A 16,610-nucleotide genomic window follows, 5' to 3' on the forward strand; every position below is an offset into this window, starting at 1 on the left:
TTTTTGAAAGTGAAAAACAAAACAATCATGTTTTAACCAGCGCTAGTTAAAAAAACAATCTTACAATCTACAGCTCTTTAGATTCCTGAGGATTATCTTGATGTCTATATCCACACATCACAGAACCTAATGAATGAGACGTGATCGAGGTAAAGACTAGAGCAGACACAAACACCAGAGGAAGACAACATACTGTAGGCCGGGTCATTTAGCACTTAGACAAGTTGTGAAACAATAATCAGGATTTTATATCTCCTGGAAGCAAACAGAAGCTGCAGCTTGTCGTGCTATCAGGTGTGATCATGCTCTTACAAACAGCACAAAGTCACTGTGTAGAGTCTGTGTGTGTTTGCATGCTTTGGGTGGTGCACGTTTTAGTCTTCACGAGGCAATCCCTTCAAAGAGAAATTAAGCTCGTGTTTAAACTCTCGTCATGCCGATTGGAGGCGTTCAGGGCTGTGCTAACGTTATCTGAAAGAATGCAGAAACTCCTCTGACGGAGAGGGGAAAGTAAGAAGGACACACTCTGTCATTAAATGTTCATCACCGAGCTGCACAGCTCCGCAGCAGTCTGGGGCCTTACAAACAGCTGGAGAAGGGACACACAGCTGGAAGCGCAGCACATAAAGATTGCACACATGAATGACGACGTGGTTGAGCAGGGGCTGAGAGTTGGAACTTTTGTGAAACGCAGATGCTGAGCCGCGATGGTTAATGGGTTAAAAGCACTGAAGCTTAAGTATGAGAACAACAATGTTTACTAAATTATTCACAAGTCACCAGAGTCCAGATGCACGTTTTCTATTCATATACACCGCCGCCGAGTTCGAGAATAGCCACTCATAAAAAACCTCCAACTAACGTCAGCTTTCTCTCTGAAGCCGTCCTGACCTCTTTTTCTTCAACACTTCTGTCTTTTCTTGTGCCTTTGTAGTCTCGGGAGGAACTCAAAAGGAAATGCAAATAAGAGCTCACACATTTGGACAGCCTCTCCCTCGGAGGCATTTCAGGGTATCGCCGGCTTCTGCACGCAAAAAAAGTGACACGAGGTTGTTGTGTGCAGAGCGAGGCTACTCCGACAAAAAAACTCCTCGCCTGAAAGAAAAGTCAGGCCTCCGGGGCAGGAAGCCCGAGTGGCTGACAGCCGGACAGACTGTTCACAAATTCACATTTGTGTCAATGGATTCACAAGAATTGTTTAAAAAGAAGAAGAAAAGAAGTCAAACTTTAGTGCAAAATCATTTCTTTTTTGAATATAAAATGTGAAGGAGTGAGATGATTCAAACACTATGAAGCCTGCTTGGTTTATGTGTTAGTACCCTGTTTTTAAAAATGACAGAATTGACGAGGGAATTCTTGATGGTTTATTTACATCGTGTCCTTACAGCACTCGACGTCAGCGACAGAATCAGCCTGATTTAATTGTTTCCTATAGGAGTGGTCTGACTGCCGGCGAGTGAATCAGCGCAAAGCAGCTTGACGCGGCGCAGTGTTTGTACCCCGACGCTCCGTTTCTAGTTTCCTCTCTGTGGCTCGCTTAGGCGGACGATGAACGATGAAGGAGGAGAAGCCACTGACACTCGCCTTTCTCACTCAGCAGAGCTCACTCGCTTGTTTTGCAAAAGTGAAGATGACGGTGCATTAATGATATCCACATCAGTGATTTAAATGTTGAGCTTTGACTTTTTCTCGGCTCACAGCGAGCCTTTAATTAACGAGCGTCTGAATGTTGGGATTAGAGTCACAATACAAAAGAACCACACATCCGTTAATCGACCTTCAACACAAAAGCACTAGATGTCCCATTGTTTGAAAGTGGAATCTGAAATTCACAGAGCAAAGAATGAAAAACTTAACCGATGCAGTGTGGATGCTCTCGTGCTGTTAGGACACGGTCATGATATTCTAATATTCAAATAGAGATTTATTTTTAAAAAGTGTTTATGCGACTATTATCTCGTCTTGTTTCATATACAAATTGTATTTAAATAATCACCAGTGACTTCTGGATAGTAGTAAATCTTAAAATTCCGATCCCTTCTTCAGCCTTGATTTCAATTTAGTCTCTTTTTTAAATTATTGTTGAACAAATCAGACGATGTCATCATTCACTAGGGTGAGTTAAAAGCTGTAAAAAGTAACTACAAGATTTGATGGTCTATGAAATGAGATCGTCAACCCCCGCACCCATACACGAGGTCCTCACATCCCCACCAGCTCCTGCAGCCAGCTGAGTCGCACCTCCACCTGGGTCTGTGTCCGCCTCACCAGATAAAGTGCCGGTTCAGGGCTTGTAATTCAGCCCGGTCTAACGTGCTCTGAAGGCACACTCTCACTCTGACAGTCTTATCTTCTTCTTGATGCTGTGTGTGAGTGACTGAACAAAGCCAGAAGCTGCTCCATATTCATGACTGCAGTCACAGGAGAGGGGACCAGACACACACACACACACACACACAGAGAGACACACACACACACACACACACACACACACACACACACACACACACACACACACACACACACACACACACACACACACACACACACACACACACACACACACACACACACACACACACACACACACACACACACACACACACACACACACACACACACACACACACACACACACACACACACACACACACACACACACACACACACACACACACACACACACACACACACACACACACACACACACACACACACACACACACACACACACACACACACACACACACACACACACACACACACACACACACACACACACACACACACACACACACACACACACACACACACACACCCCTCAGGCCTTGACAGCTTGTTAAGGCTACTTGGCCTTACAGTACAGGATTTCATACAGACAGCACAGTACTGACTCTGAGAATTGAACCCGGCGGTGTAACTGGGAAAGTGTGATCGGTCAAAGTTTCCTGGCAACAGCGAGAAAGACAGTTCTCCCTGAAACATGAAACATCCACTTAAAAAGCTCAGGAGTGTGCACACGTGGATCTCCATCTGCAGATACTCCCATCCAAACACTCTCACCTCATTTTTAATGATCCTGCCATATTCTCTCTGAAACAGATATTCAAATGAGATGATTTACTGCCCGATTCAGATTTTAAAGAGAGAGGGACTGCTTAATGAACTCCACCGACAGCGAGCCAGCTTTCCCAGAATTCGGCACAGAGCCCCGTTACCACACATTATCAAAGATGGCTGCAACAAAGACAGGCTAGACATCAAAGAGGCTTCATGCACAAGAGGGAGTCTCGTCTCAGTGTGAGATCATTGGTCATTTTTTTTTTTTTTTGCAGGAATTTTGGTTAAAATGTTGAATAATGATGGTAGAAAGAAATTTGAAAAATAAGCCTTATGTGGGGTTGTACGGTGGTGCAGTGGTTAGCGCTGTTGCCTCACTGCGAGGACGATCCTGGTTTGAATCCCCGTTCTGACAGGAGCCTCTCTGTGTGGAGTTTGCATGTTCTCTCCAGGTACTCCGGCTTCCTCCCACAGTCCAAAAAACATGCTCGTTAGGTTAATTGGTGACTCTACATTTGACTGTAGGTGTGAGTGTGTCTGGTTGTCTGTCTCTATATAATCAGCCTTGTGATTGACGGGCGACCAGACCAGGGTGTAACCCCGCCTCTCGCCCAATGACAGCTCGGATCAACTCCAGACCCCTGAGACCCCTGAATAGGGAAAAAGCATTATAGATGATGGATGGATTGGGAATTTCTCAGAGATTTTCTAACTGAATCTTTGTGCAACTCTGGTCATTTAACATTTTAAAAATGACCAGTCTAATTTTCCACCTAAAAGAGGAATAGAGTTCAGTGGTTTTTCAACATTTTGTCAAGCAAGATAAAAGTTTAAAAGGCTCAAATACGTCTCTGCGTGTGCAAGAGAGTGAAGACAAAGAAGCAAAATCGACCGTGTGTCAAAGATCATCTCCTCTGGCAGCGTTTCAAACTCTTATATCTCATTCCCTGGGGTCATTTTCATGGTCATGTTTTTTTAATGTTGCTCTATAATAATGAGATAGGTACAGGTCTGGGATGATCCTCTGTATGCAGAGCACATTCATTTGCCTCTTTTAAAAGAAAGGTTTCGGGTACTTGACTGAAATAGGCTGACATTGATCTGCAGACACCCGAGAGTCTCTATTATCGTTCAGCATACAGCCGGTCACTGTGGCATTAATATTTGAGAAAGGAGACACAAAAGGCTGTCAGCTGAAGGATGCTCATAGACTCTGCAGGGTCTCTTCAGCTCCCGGCTGTCCTTTTAAAACTACAAGAGTATGGATCACTTCTTCAATCTGCAGGACATCAAAACAACTTTCTCTTTATTTATGGTCTTCAGCTTCTGAAAAATGTTTGATGTCTAGAAACTGAAAAGTTTTGGGGGTTTTCTACAGATCCTATTTTTAAAGTCTTTTGAATTATCAGTTGATCGTCATTTTTTTAGAAGCCTTACACCCCAAGTTAATCATCTAATCTAACATCCACATCCGGCAGCTGCGGGTAAGGACAAACGGGGAGGTACTGTTCTTAAAAACATTGAAAAAATAAGACTTTTTCCAGAGACAAAGTGTGAGCTGAGTGACCTACAGCTTCTGCAATGACCATAAATCATGAGGGAAGGGGAGAAAGACAAACAATTGGGACTCTCATGGAGCAGAAACATTGCTTGTGGCACAAATAAACAAGCTATTTTTACAATTAGCTGTGAATGGGACGGTATAGCCGCGCTGCCAAGCCGGGACAGATGGATGTGATCAGAGATGGAAGGAGGTTGTGATTGCCTCTGGGTAAACTCTCAGGGGAGACACGGACTGTTTGTACGAGCAGCACAAAGACAATATGGAGGAAGTGACCACATGGGCATACATGAAAACAAACACACAAACATGAGAAAAGCCCTCGTCTCGGGTCGAGAAGCAGAAGCAGAGTTTGGGGGGATTGTTGCTTTGATTAGCCTCCTGGTAGATTGTTACCTCTGATCTTCTTCCATATCTCCAGGGGAACACACACTAGTGTTTATAAAAGTGGAGTTCATTCCCAAACATGCTCTCTTTTCTCAGTCGTCTTGAAGCTATTTCTGTTTTACAGCATCTACATTTAATACCACTGCTGTCCCGCTGGAGAGATGTTCAAGTTACCGGTAAGAGTCCAGCATCCCCAGTTACCGGTAAGAGTCCAGCATCCCCAGGATCCCCCCCCCCCCCCCCCCCCCTTTAAAAAACTCGATTTTTAAATTTTAATTAATATTGTTGAATAAAATGTGTGTACCGTTTTGAACCACGTCTCTGCTCAAGTGATTTTGAACCTCTGTGACCTTTTTCTGTTTAAAGTCAAAAGGTCCCCCCCCCCTTTTTTAATATAATTTCCCGGGGGTGAAATCCCCCAGGGTGGCATCGTCGGATTTAAATAAAACTAAAAACAAAATAAGCCCGCCACCTTGACACGGGACTCGATTATTCCAGCATCTCAGAGTATGAAAAGTGTTTGGAACTGGAAGTTAAAGACAGAAGCAAACTGAACTAAGGCTGCCCGACTTTACGATACTTTTCAATACCTCCAAATCTCCAAAGCTCCTAAATGCTGAAGCTTAAAAAAAAGTCATAATTTTACCGAAAGCTGCTGCAAGTGATAGAGAGAACGAGAGAGAGAGAGAGAGAGAGAGAGAGAGAGAGAGAGAGGTAATAAAAAACAAGAAATTAGCCACTATTGTAAGCCTTGGACTTGTATTTTAACTACTGCGGTTTCAAAAGATGAAGAATTGATTTGACCTATAATCATAGTTTTGACAAAATCTGGTATCGTGACAACCTACCCTGACAACACCTGTGAAAAAGAAAGTCACTTTTATAAGATCAAATTGATAAAAAAAAAAAAAACATTAAAAGGATGTTTTGTAAGGCTTATCACTCTGCATCCTTTGTGATTACTTAAAACACTGACTTGAAATGTAACGTGTACTGACTTGAAATGTAACGTGTCTGCACTGACAACCTGTACAGCTTGTCTAGTTAATATTCAACAGGTAAACCATCATTCAGCCGAGATAGAAAAGAAGATTTCCATGAAGATTTCTTTCAGATTCAGGAGCTTTCCCTCTACAATCTTGAAAGAAAACTTGAAAAATGTCGCAATCTAAGACACATAACAAGAAAAAAAAGGACTATTACGACCACAGTAAAGAACAAGACTAGCTAATCCACTGTAAAAACATCATAAACGCCTGAAACATTTTCACTCAGGCAGCAGGAAAGTACTTCAAATGTCGAGAGAAAAACTTGAGAAAAATCATATCTTCTAGTTGAGGAACCGAAAACATCTGATTCACGCCGACTCTCATTCCTCATCACTTCATTCTCCTCAACAGGTACCAAGAGGTCTGCTGTACAGTAAGCACAGATTTGGGACAGGGAACAATCTGTGTAAGCTGACATGATTTATTTTTGATGATGAAAAGAATCCAACAACAGGACATGTTCAGGTTCTGAGTGGTGCCGAGTTGGGTGAAAGATAAGCCTCGACAGACCTCTGAAACATTGAACAACCATTAGAGAAAATTCATTTCCTACTGACATGGTGCTCACCTCTGAGCATGCAAACACAACTCTCTCTCTCTCTCTCTCTCTCTCTCTCTCTCTCTCTCTCTCTCTCTCTCTCTCTCTCTCTCTCTCTCTCTCTCTCTCTCTCTCTCTCTCTCTCTCTCTCTCTCTCTCTCTCTCTCTCTCTCTCTCTCTCTCTCTCTCTCTCTCTCTCTCTCTCTCTCTCTCTCTCTCTCTCTCTCTCTCTCTCCCTCTCCCTCTCCCTCTCCCTCTCCCTCTCCCTCTCCCTCTCTCTCTCTCTCTCCCTCCCTCTCCCTCTCCCTCTCCCTAAACAGGCACCATAATCCTCTTTTCTTTGCAACACTGCTCTTTTTCCGAGCAGCGTTTTTTGACGTGCTGCTAGCTGTTGCAACCGGAGGATAATCTTAACGGCTGTGTTCTTGAAGGAAGGGCAGCAGTGGTGATTTTTTTGCAAATAGCATGCTCTCATAGAGGGGAAGGGCAAACCTGCACACACACACACACACACACACACACACACACACACACACACACACACACACACACAAACACTTTGGCATGTATAAAGGCTCCTTTCTGTGCCTTGCCTGGGCAATAACAAGGGCAGCGCAGAGGGAGTGAAGGGTAAATGTTAGTGTGGCGGCTGTGTTGTCTGGTCCTCTCTGAATGCTGTGTGTGTGTGTGTGTGTAAAACACACCGCTAACACAAAGAGCCTCTTTGTCGTCACATGCTTTTCCATAGTATTGCCTGCCTTCATAAACATTAGGGTGTGTGTTGCTTATGGAGCCGTGCTGTTGTATAGCATATAAAGGTGAGAATGAGGCCGTAAAACAGTTTGAAGACCTCTGCTGGAGCTCGTTTTTTTTTTTTTAATCAGACTGCTGAAGTGTCTGGAGTGCAGTAAAAACCTGAATGAGATTTTTAAAGGCAGAGTCTTAATTAAAAAAAATAAACTATTGTCCTGTCAAAGTACAGCCGGCCGCTCGGCAGCTTTGACGAGCCGTGTGACCATAAAGAGAGTCTGGCATTCCCGTAGCTGTGATAACGCTATAGGTGAAGGGACTTCTGTATAGAACTGACTGAAATAGATGTAGCCTCTTGGTTTCAAAAGATGCAGAAGTGCCATAAACCTGCACTCTTTAAACGTCCAGAAGGGGGCGACTCCTCCTGCTTCTAAAGGCTCTCAGCTAATCCACAATTTCCCAGTTTGGGATCAATAAAGTAATTCTATTCTATTCTAAATATAACAATACTATTCTGTTTTCTGGTGTTGCGCAACTCGCAGTCCATGCAAATATCCGCCGAGGGCACATGAGGATAATCTCTTTCCCACTAAATGCATTCCAGTTGACGTCCAGTCCACTCTCGGCCAGCTCTCTTCACCGGGCTCTGTGAAATGCCGTGGATTCCTCTTGGAGGTGAGCATGACGGGGCTGCAGAGCTCCAGGCTTGGTGAGGAGACGCAGACGTAGACCAGCAGCGAGTTATAGAGCTCGGGAGAGGGGGATTTTTTTTTAATTTTTTTTATGAGCTGCTGCTTACAATGCAAATGCCCTCCATATTTCAGGATATGGCACTGGGGGAGGGTGTGTATGTGAGTGTTAAGTGTGTGGATGTGTGGGTGAATTTTAAGTGTCTGTGCAAGTTGACGTTGTTAGCAGAAGCCTCGAGAGCAGAGATGTGTCAGAGAGAGAGAGAGAGAGAGAGAGAGAGAGGAAGGCCACAGTTTGTCACACAATATAATACAAAACCACGACTGTACAGTGAGCTACCGTTCTGTGTAATACAATCTAAGAACCATGACACTGTCTGAAGCCGTGAGTAATCTCTCACAACAAACCAGACCACCCTGAAAGATGGGCTTGGCATCGTGGGGGTTTTTGGCCACCGTCTGTGAGCGCGCCAGTATATGAAGCCGCTGCTGGGCGGGAGCAAAGCATGCTGGTCCGACAGAGCTGACAACCAGAGGAACTTCATGTGGATTAAAAAAAAAAATGAACGTAGATAAGAGCTCTGCACATTCCATCAAGATTGCATCAATGTTGTTTACTTCCATGCTGACAGTGTGTGTGTGTGTGTGTGTGTGTGTGTGTGTGTGTGTAGAGACATGAAGAGATGTCATCACCCTGACTTTCTTTCACCTCGGCCTGTTTTACAAGCGGGTGGTTCACAGTGAAGTGCTAAAAGATTCAGGGGTTAGTCTGGTTATTAGAGGGATGGAGGGAGGGGTAAAAGGAGGAGGAAAAAGAGAGACACACACCTCCTCTTCATCACACATCCTTCAAGACACATCTGTCACTGACTTCAGTAAGCCGGGGACAGCAGAAAAGAGCAGAAGCAGATAAACATGCCAACTCTCCTAAGCAGTTTTCACATTATGCACGAGTGAACACTTCTAGAGAAATCCTCCCGATCTGGTCGTTCACACTTCACCTCACAGCGGGAGACGATCCCTGTTGGATGGCAGTGTTTGTACGTTATAAGAAGAGAATGTTTGTACTCTAACTGTACTGTGATTCTTTATGCGAGGGCTTGAACAGTTCACACATTAGCTAAATCCGAAAAAAAAAAAAAAAACACAGAATTTGTATCCAGGGGTTGGCCGGGAAAAGTCCGGTTAAACTGATTTGGCTTTCGCCTTCTCGCTTCCAGCTCCTCCGGGCAATTATAGGTTGGATGTGTTAAATGTCAAAAACTTGGGACTGGTTTTTCTCTCCTCTATAGTCACAGATACATCCCTGTTCTTTTCTCCCAAACTCCCTCTATTGTTAACATTTTTGCTCCATTTTTTGCATACGCCCTTTACACTAGTCCTCTTCAGGTCAGTTTAAAAAAGAGATACCCCAAAGCCAAATATTTTCCCGAAGCATTAAAGACTGTGTAAGATTTTTAAAGTCTGTGACAACACTTGGATGAGAAGGTTGACATAAAGTGCTTTCACACTTTCACACTTGAGTTATTCATAATGAGGCGCATGGAAGGAACTGACTGAAACGCTGGCATAGTTTATCCGCATGTCAGGACCCGCGTCAGCTCCACCTCTTTGCCTGCTGTTAGATTGACTGAAAGCTAGTTGGGTTGACAGCATTTTAAGCATGTCGACTGCAATCGACGGGTTTTAAAAATCCCCTTTTAGGCACCGATCGGTGACATCACCATGACTTCTTCTGTGTTTACTTTCAGTCTACGGTCTCAGTACAGCTTCCCATGTAGTGATAACATGGCACACAAACTGCTAGACCATAATAACATTCTTTCAATGTATTAATTTATTAGAGATGACGTTTCCTGACTTGCACAACTGTAAAAGTCACTCATTGCATATCATCATCCTCTGTCTGTCAACACCAAATGGTAAAACAAGTGAACAATGAATAATAGCTCATCTCAGAGTCACTTATTTAAACTCCAGCTCTCACTCCAGCTCTGCACACCAGTCCTGAGTTATTAAAGTTCAGGTACAAGAACGCCTCTTTCACTCCCTCGCCATAAATAGTTCAGCATCTCTGCAGAAAACTCTCAGCATCCAGAGTTTAAATGCACACGAAGGGAACATTTTCTCCTCGGCTCTCAGCCTCACCTCCTACTGGGAATATACAGAAACGATCTGCACAGCGCAGCACGCTTTTTAAAAGGTGAGCCTAGAACGAAACAGGGCCTTAAATTATTTCTGTTACACGAGACAATAGGGAGTGTAAAAATTTCAAAAGGTCTTGAAAATTTATCTCCGTTTGAAAAGAGCATGACATGGCGTCCCTCCGGGAAGTCCACAGTGAAGTGGCCTGTTATAGCTGTGTGGCTCCACTCCTGCACAATAACGTCACTGTGTGTGTGTGTGTGTGTGTGTGTGTGTGTGTGTGTGTGTGTGTGTGTGCCGCTCGTTGCATGGGCAAATTGTTTGGATTTTGTGGTTGTTGCAGTGTTCTGGTGTAGAAGTTAAGTCACATTATGGTGAGTATTTTCAGCTGTGTGATGACTGACTGTTCATTGTGCATTCAGCAAAACGAGAGGTTCGAGGGACTGAAGGGCTTTCATTTTTTTTTTTTTTTTGAAACGAGCAGAGGTGCCTTCACACTCTTCTGCCGGCAGCAGCTGGTGACGTTTACGGGCTTACTGCGGTTCAATGCGAGCTGTGTCTGCACACTAATATCTTCGAGTACTAAATGAGCCCATTAGCAGGCAAAAATTAGGAGCAAATTAAAGAAATATAGAAAAACAGCAATTAAAGTGGATGCAGCTGGTTCTTTTTTTTTTTTTTTACACTAATTTTGCAGAGTACCGGGTAATTTAAGAAAAAGAAGTACTTTATTGATCCTGCAATTTTTACACTCTGTGACTGAGCCATGCTACACACACAGGCTGAAATACACACATGCACAAGCAGGTTTGAGGACATGCATTAATGGAGAGATGTCAGATTGAGGGAGGTTCCTTACTCAAGCGCACCTCAGCAGTGCTCAGGAAGTGATCCGGCACCTCTCCAGCTAGCAGACTTATTTCCAGATTTGGTCGAACCATCCGGCTCCCAAACAAAGTCCATACAGACTGAGCTGCTGCCACGCCCATTTTTGATGATTCTGCACATTATCGGAGGTTTTATTAAGCAGCAATTTCTGTCGTTTTAAGGATCACTGTTGCAAAGATGTGTTTTCATTAACCATGGTACTGCAGAAATATGTAACCTGCTCATGTAGTCCTAAATCAGAATGACTCGGCATTAATCCAATCTCTGTTAACTTCCTCAAACGTTCTTAAAACATTCCTCAAACTTTCTAGATAGTGACTGATGTATGTGCTTAATAAAACTTTAAGGCAACAAAGATTGATTCTGTGCTCTAAGAAGGTAGATATTCAGTGATGACTTTCTTGACATTTCTGGATCCTTTGTGGATCAGACATCCAGCAAACAATGTGTTGAGGTGATGTATGAAGAAACAGTATTTCTCAAAAGGGCTGTGCAAGAGACCGTGTGCCTGTGGGATGGCATACTCATCATGACTCACTTTTTGGATGAGCCAGGAAGAAACCGTTGGTCAAAAGGTAATTTCTTCGAATAAATCCAAATTCAAACCAACAGGAAACATCACACCTATAGGCGGATCCAGTGGCAGATTTGTGGGAGCATAACTGAGGGAACATCTCAGCGTCTACTGCTGCCTGCTGACTGTGATTAAAAACATCACACAGCATCTGAAGTCTAACCTACTGTAATCAGGTGATCTTTACATTATATACATCAGACACCGGGAGCAACAACAGCCTGATACAGAGAAGAAGAAGAAAAGTGACCTCCAGCCACACATCTGTGATTTAATATATTACACACTATAAAACGTTATCCTGCTCACTGTTTAGCTCAATTATTTAACAGCTGCTTTAAATAATCACAGACTAGATCAGAGCAGCTGAGACGTACCCATGTGTTTCCTGCTTCACATGGCTGTCCAAAAAAAAAAAGTAAAAAATAGTTCACTTCTACAGTCAGCTTGTATTCAAACCAGCAGAGGTTGTGTTGAGTCACCGTCGCAGTAAAGGCGGCTTGTCAACTTCTGTTTTATCTCTGGATTCATCCAAAAAGAAAACGGCAAATCCACAAGATTTTTTCTATCCGTTTGTGATGGTGAAGATATATTCAGATTTGTACTTGTTGTAACTATGCAGCTGGCCTTCCTGCAACCTTATAGACTGATTTATTTTCTGACACATTGCTAAAGTTTAGTGAGATTTAAGCACCAAAACAATCAGTCAGGTTCAGTTAAAGATCACGGTCAAAGCGCTCTGATGTGACTCACGTTCTTTGCATGACATGTTTTCTGTTTTGTCTTGCAAAGCTGTGTCCATTCTACTGAAATAATGGGTCTTTGGGGGGGTCTCGCACCCTGCTGCAATGACAACTGTTCAGCAAATTCAAGAAAGCTCGCCGATGGTTGTTTTTCTTGATTTAAGTAACATCCTTCTTTCACGCTGGATTTTGTCCCTAAATGTTTAACATGCATTTCAGAACATCCATTCACTTGAGACGTTTGTTTCTCATTTTCTATAAAAAAAAATAAAAGCATGCTACTTCTTAATTAATATGAAAGTTAAATTGAAAAAAGCATTGTTTATGATCAGAGGTGACATCTGAATGGAAAAGCCCGTGTGTCGGCACAAAGGGGCATAAATAGAAGAAGAAAAGGAATGTGTTGGGTTTAAATTATACTTCATGGAGGACAAAGAAAGTAATCCAGCATGTATAGATTCATGCATGAGTACATTGTGTGAACATGAATGCTTAGTGTGTGTGTGTGTGTGTTTGTTGGTCGGTGAAGAAATCTACAGTCAAGTCTCACATCTCCACTCATTCATCATTGCGCTCCAGACAGCACAAGGGTCAACCCTCTCCTTCCCCACACACACACACACACACACACAGCTCATTATACGGGAAGGCAGAGGATAACAGCACACACACAGACGCTGCTCTGAAATCAACCAAAGCATCAGTCACATCTAAACAAGGTCTGAGTGACCCGACCTTGAGAGGCAGAGCGGTGCTTTCATCTGGCCAGGAGGCAGGAAGTCAAGGTAGAGGAAGAAGCCAAGTGCAGCAGCTGGGACTGCAAACGTCTAATTTACTGAAAACACCCTGAATGTTTCAGTGTGTGGTGAAGCGTCTGACCTGAGCCACTGTGGTCCGACGATGACAGGATGGAGGTTCTCCCCTTGAGCCAGGCGTTCACAGGAGGTTCAAGTAGGATGAGAGTAGAGGGCAGCACTTCAAACGGAGAGGCGACTTTCTGAAAAAGAACGAAGGGAGACAAAACATAGAACATCAGTAAGACAGCAATAAAGAAATAAAGAGATGCCAGTTCAACATCAGAATACACAGATAAAAAAAGGAATTTGGCATCGGCATGGTCGTTAGATTTCTACCTAGCAACCAATTAGCATATTGCATTGGAACGAGGGAAAAGTAGAGAGCAGCACGCTGTAAAAAGTGGTTCACACCCTTTATACCAAATGTAATACAGTGAATAGTACTCCAATACACACACTAAGATGTTTTCTCATAGTCCACTGCACAGCTGCTACATTGCACCTTTTGTGTTTTTTATCTTATATATTGTAAGAGCTTCTTTTACTGTATTATTTAAGTTGTTTCTAGTTCTGCTTTATTTCCTTGTTAATTATTTAGCACCAATACACCAATTCAAATCCTTGTATGTGTAAATGTACTTTGCAATAAACCCCGATTCTGATTCTGATTCTGCATCGAAGTGACAACAGAAGAAAATAAACTCTGCAGTGAAATCAATAAGATCTAATAAGTGACATTATTTTATATTTTTTACATGTAGCTAGTGTTCCCACATTTCTACAGGGGTTAGTTTCTATGCAGTGGAGCTTCTTTGGATGCAGAGTAACTGATAGCGTATCTCTCCACACTTTGCAGGAAGCCTGTCTTACATTATGCACAAGGTTGCATCTGTTTAGGATCTGCTTCATGGTGCCCTTAAGTGCCAGTCTAAAAAAGGTCCTATTGTTTTACATGACTCAGATTAGAATACACATCGTGCTGTGGGTTGAAAATAAGACTTAAGTGTGACTATTTGTTACACATGGGCTCAGCTATAGTGTGAAAAACAGAGAGTGTGGGATTTCTACTCCTCCCTCTGCTTCAGATAAGATCGCACAATCGGCTTAAATTTATATAATTCACAAATTACAGTGTTTTAAATATGCACAGTGAATGAGAACAGCCTGATTTTTTTTTACAAACGCATGTTTTGCGTGCATGTCACCAGATGGGGGCCACTCAAAAGCACATGTCCAAGTTAAATTTTAACTCGCACACACACTCAGAAATTGGTCGCAGTCTGGTGCCTCATGTGGAGGAAGCCCTGAAGAACGGAGATCTGGTTCAACGTGGTCCGTTACGGGATCATCGGTATAACACAGAGTCAGGTGCACAGCTGTTTGAGTACTGATAGCGGGGTGAGGTGTCAGTGTGTGTGTCACAACCTCCAACACACACACACGCACGCATGAAGCACCACCAACTCAGTGTTGTGACAATAGCTGCCTCAGGAGGTAAAACCAACATCTCTCTCCACCCTAAAAAAAAAAATCCATACAGTGGTGCTGTCTTAAAGCTAGACCTGGAGGGGCCACTGGTGCACCCCCTCTTCCATCTGCATTTAATGACAGCCCCAGCCAATTCCCAGAGAAACCAGTCCCAAACCCAGCCATGGTTAAGACACCAAGATACCTTTCTGCAGAAGGTACGGTGAGTGTGTATGTGGGGGGGGGGGGGGGGATGATTAGGAGCTGGGACAGGTCATGGGCTTGATTTATGACTCATCCCAACCGTTGTGGGGCAATCAAAACGCACCAGTGGTCCCATTCTGCATCCGCATCCTCCTCCCCCCGGTGGCTGGGAAAAACAGGAGGGTGTGTGTGTGTGTGTGTGTGTGTTGGTCCTGAGTGAGCATCTCTCTTCCCTTCTGTTCTAATACAAGGGATGGACCAATGCATTAAAAACACAATAGGCGCCGTCCCAGCCCCCCCCATCAGTCACCTGCTGGTACCAATAGTGTTTGTGTCAGTTTGTGTGTGTGTGTGTATAAAAAGGGCTCAAAAGATGCCCATTCCTACCAAACACACCATCTTTAAACATCTCATCCAGTCCAACAGGATGATAGCAGCTTCATGATAAGAAAGGATCTGTCCTGCTGAAATCAATAAACCGTGATACAAATAAATAACCGTGTATTGAACTCAAAATATCTTCTGTTTGTCTCAATCTACAAACTCAGATTGGAGATTGATTCCACTTTAATGTTGTTCTCACTCAATCACCGTGCTGATAATACTTTTTTTTTTTTTTTTTTAATATTGGACACATGGATGGACGCTCGGAAAATACAAAAATCACACACCAATGCATCATAACACCAGCAGACATACTGAGAATGTTTATGTCCCCTGCTGTGTCACAGATGAGCTCCATGACAGATCAATACACACACACACACACACACACACACACACACACACACACACGCGCACACACACACACACACACACACAGTAGCGTCAGCCAACACCATACAATCAGCCTCGTCCGTCTCATGCAGGATCAAAGCCTCGGAGCCGAGTGAGTGCACGGCTCCCTTCTTGCACGTTGGAACAGGATAATCACCGGTCAGGTTTGTGTGCATGCTTGTGTGGTTTTGGGCTCTACAAGTACACAATCAGACAACAAAAGACCTCCAGTGTGTGAATGCAACCACGCCCTGACTGTGCCATAGACGATCAGCAAACACATCTCTCTTTGCTCACTTGTCCACAGTGAGAGAGAGAGAGAGGGGGGGGGGGGGAATCAGTCTGATCTCTTGAAGCTGGAGTTAATGACTGAGTCTGTTACTGGTTTCATTCTGTTTAATACTTCTCTCTCTCTCTCTCTGTACTGCAGCTAAACTTCTCCCTCCAGTTTTTTCCACTTCAGTGACCTGCGTGAGGATCCACCCGGTCGCCTCCGGAGGAAAGCCGCCGCTTTACTTTATTTTCTGTCCAGCTTGAACCTTATTAACTGGGAATCACTAAGAAAAACACTGAGCATGTAGAAGACTTGTTCATTGGTTAACTTTCTGCACAGGAAATTTAAACTCAGCAACAGGAATACCCCAGTGCTGCCAGATCCCAAATGATGTTGGTGTAGCTGCTTAGCATGACGTTATTATCCTTCACATCTGTACGACATCAGAATAACGCTCAGAAAGTCAATAAACAACAACATTGTTAAAAATATTAAAATATATTAATGAGCCAATTCTACACAGAAAATCATTGAAGGACTATTTCTATGCATGGAAAACGTCTACACGGACAAATATCCAAATCTATCAGCTGGATTATTATCTAGTAGAGGAACATTTCACCAGAGAGGGTCACAGTGGCATTTTTTTAAACCTCCATATGATTCTGGTTAAGATCAAACAATAGCGATACCGGTTTCACTTCCAC

At 43.4% G+C, this 16,610-nt stretch overlaps 1 protein-coding gene across 2 annotated transcripts in view; it reads right to left on the reverse strand.

Moving 5' to 3' along the window:
* Positions 1-16,610, reverse strand: part of plxnb1b (plexin b1b) — a 112,599-nt gene that overhangs the window by 56,864 nt on the left and 39,125 nt on the right. For both annotated transcript variants that reach the window (XM_061041505.1, XM_061041504.1), the window contains one exon: positions 13,264-13,381. The gene's annotated coding sequence lies outside the window, so the exon portion shown is untranslated. The remainder of the gene's footprint in view (positions 1-13,263; positions 13,382-16,610) is intronic.

The sequence above is a fragment of the Labrus mixtus genome, chromosome 7 (assembly GCF_963584025.1).
Source record: "Labrus mixtus chromosome 7, fLabMix1.1, whole genome shotgun sequence".
NCBI lineage: Eukaryota > Metazoa > Chordata > Actinopteri > Labriformes > Labridae > Labrus > Labrus mixtus.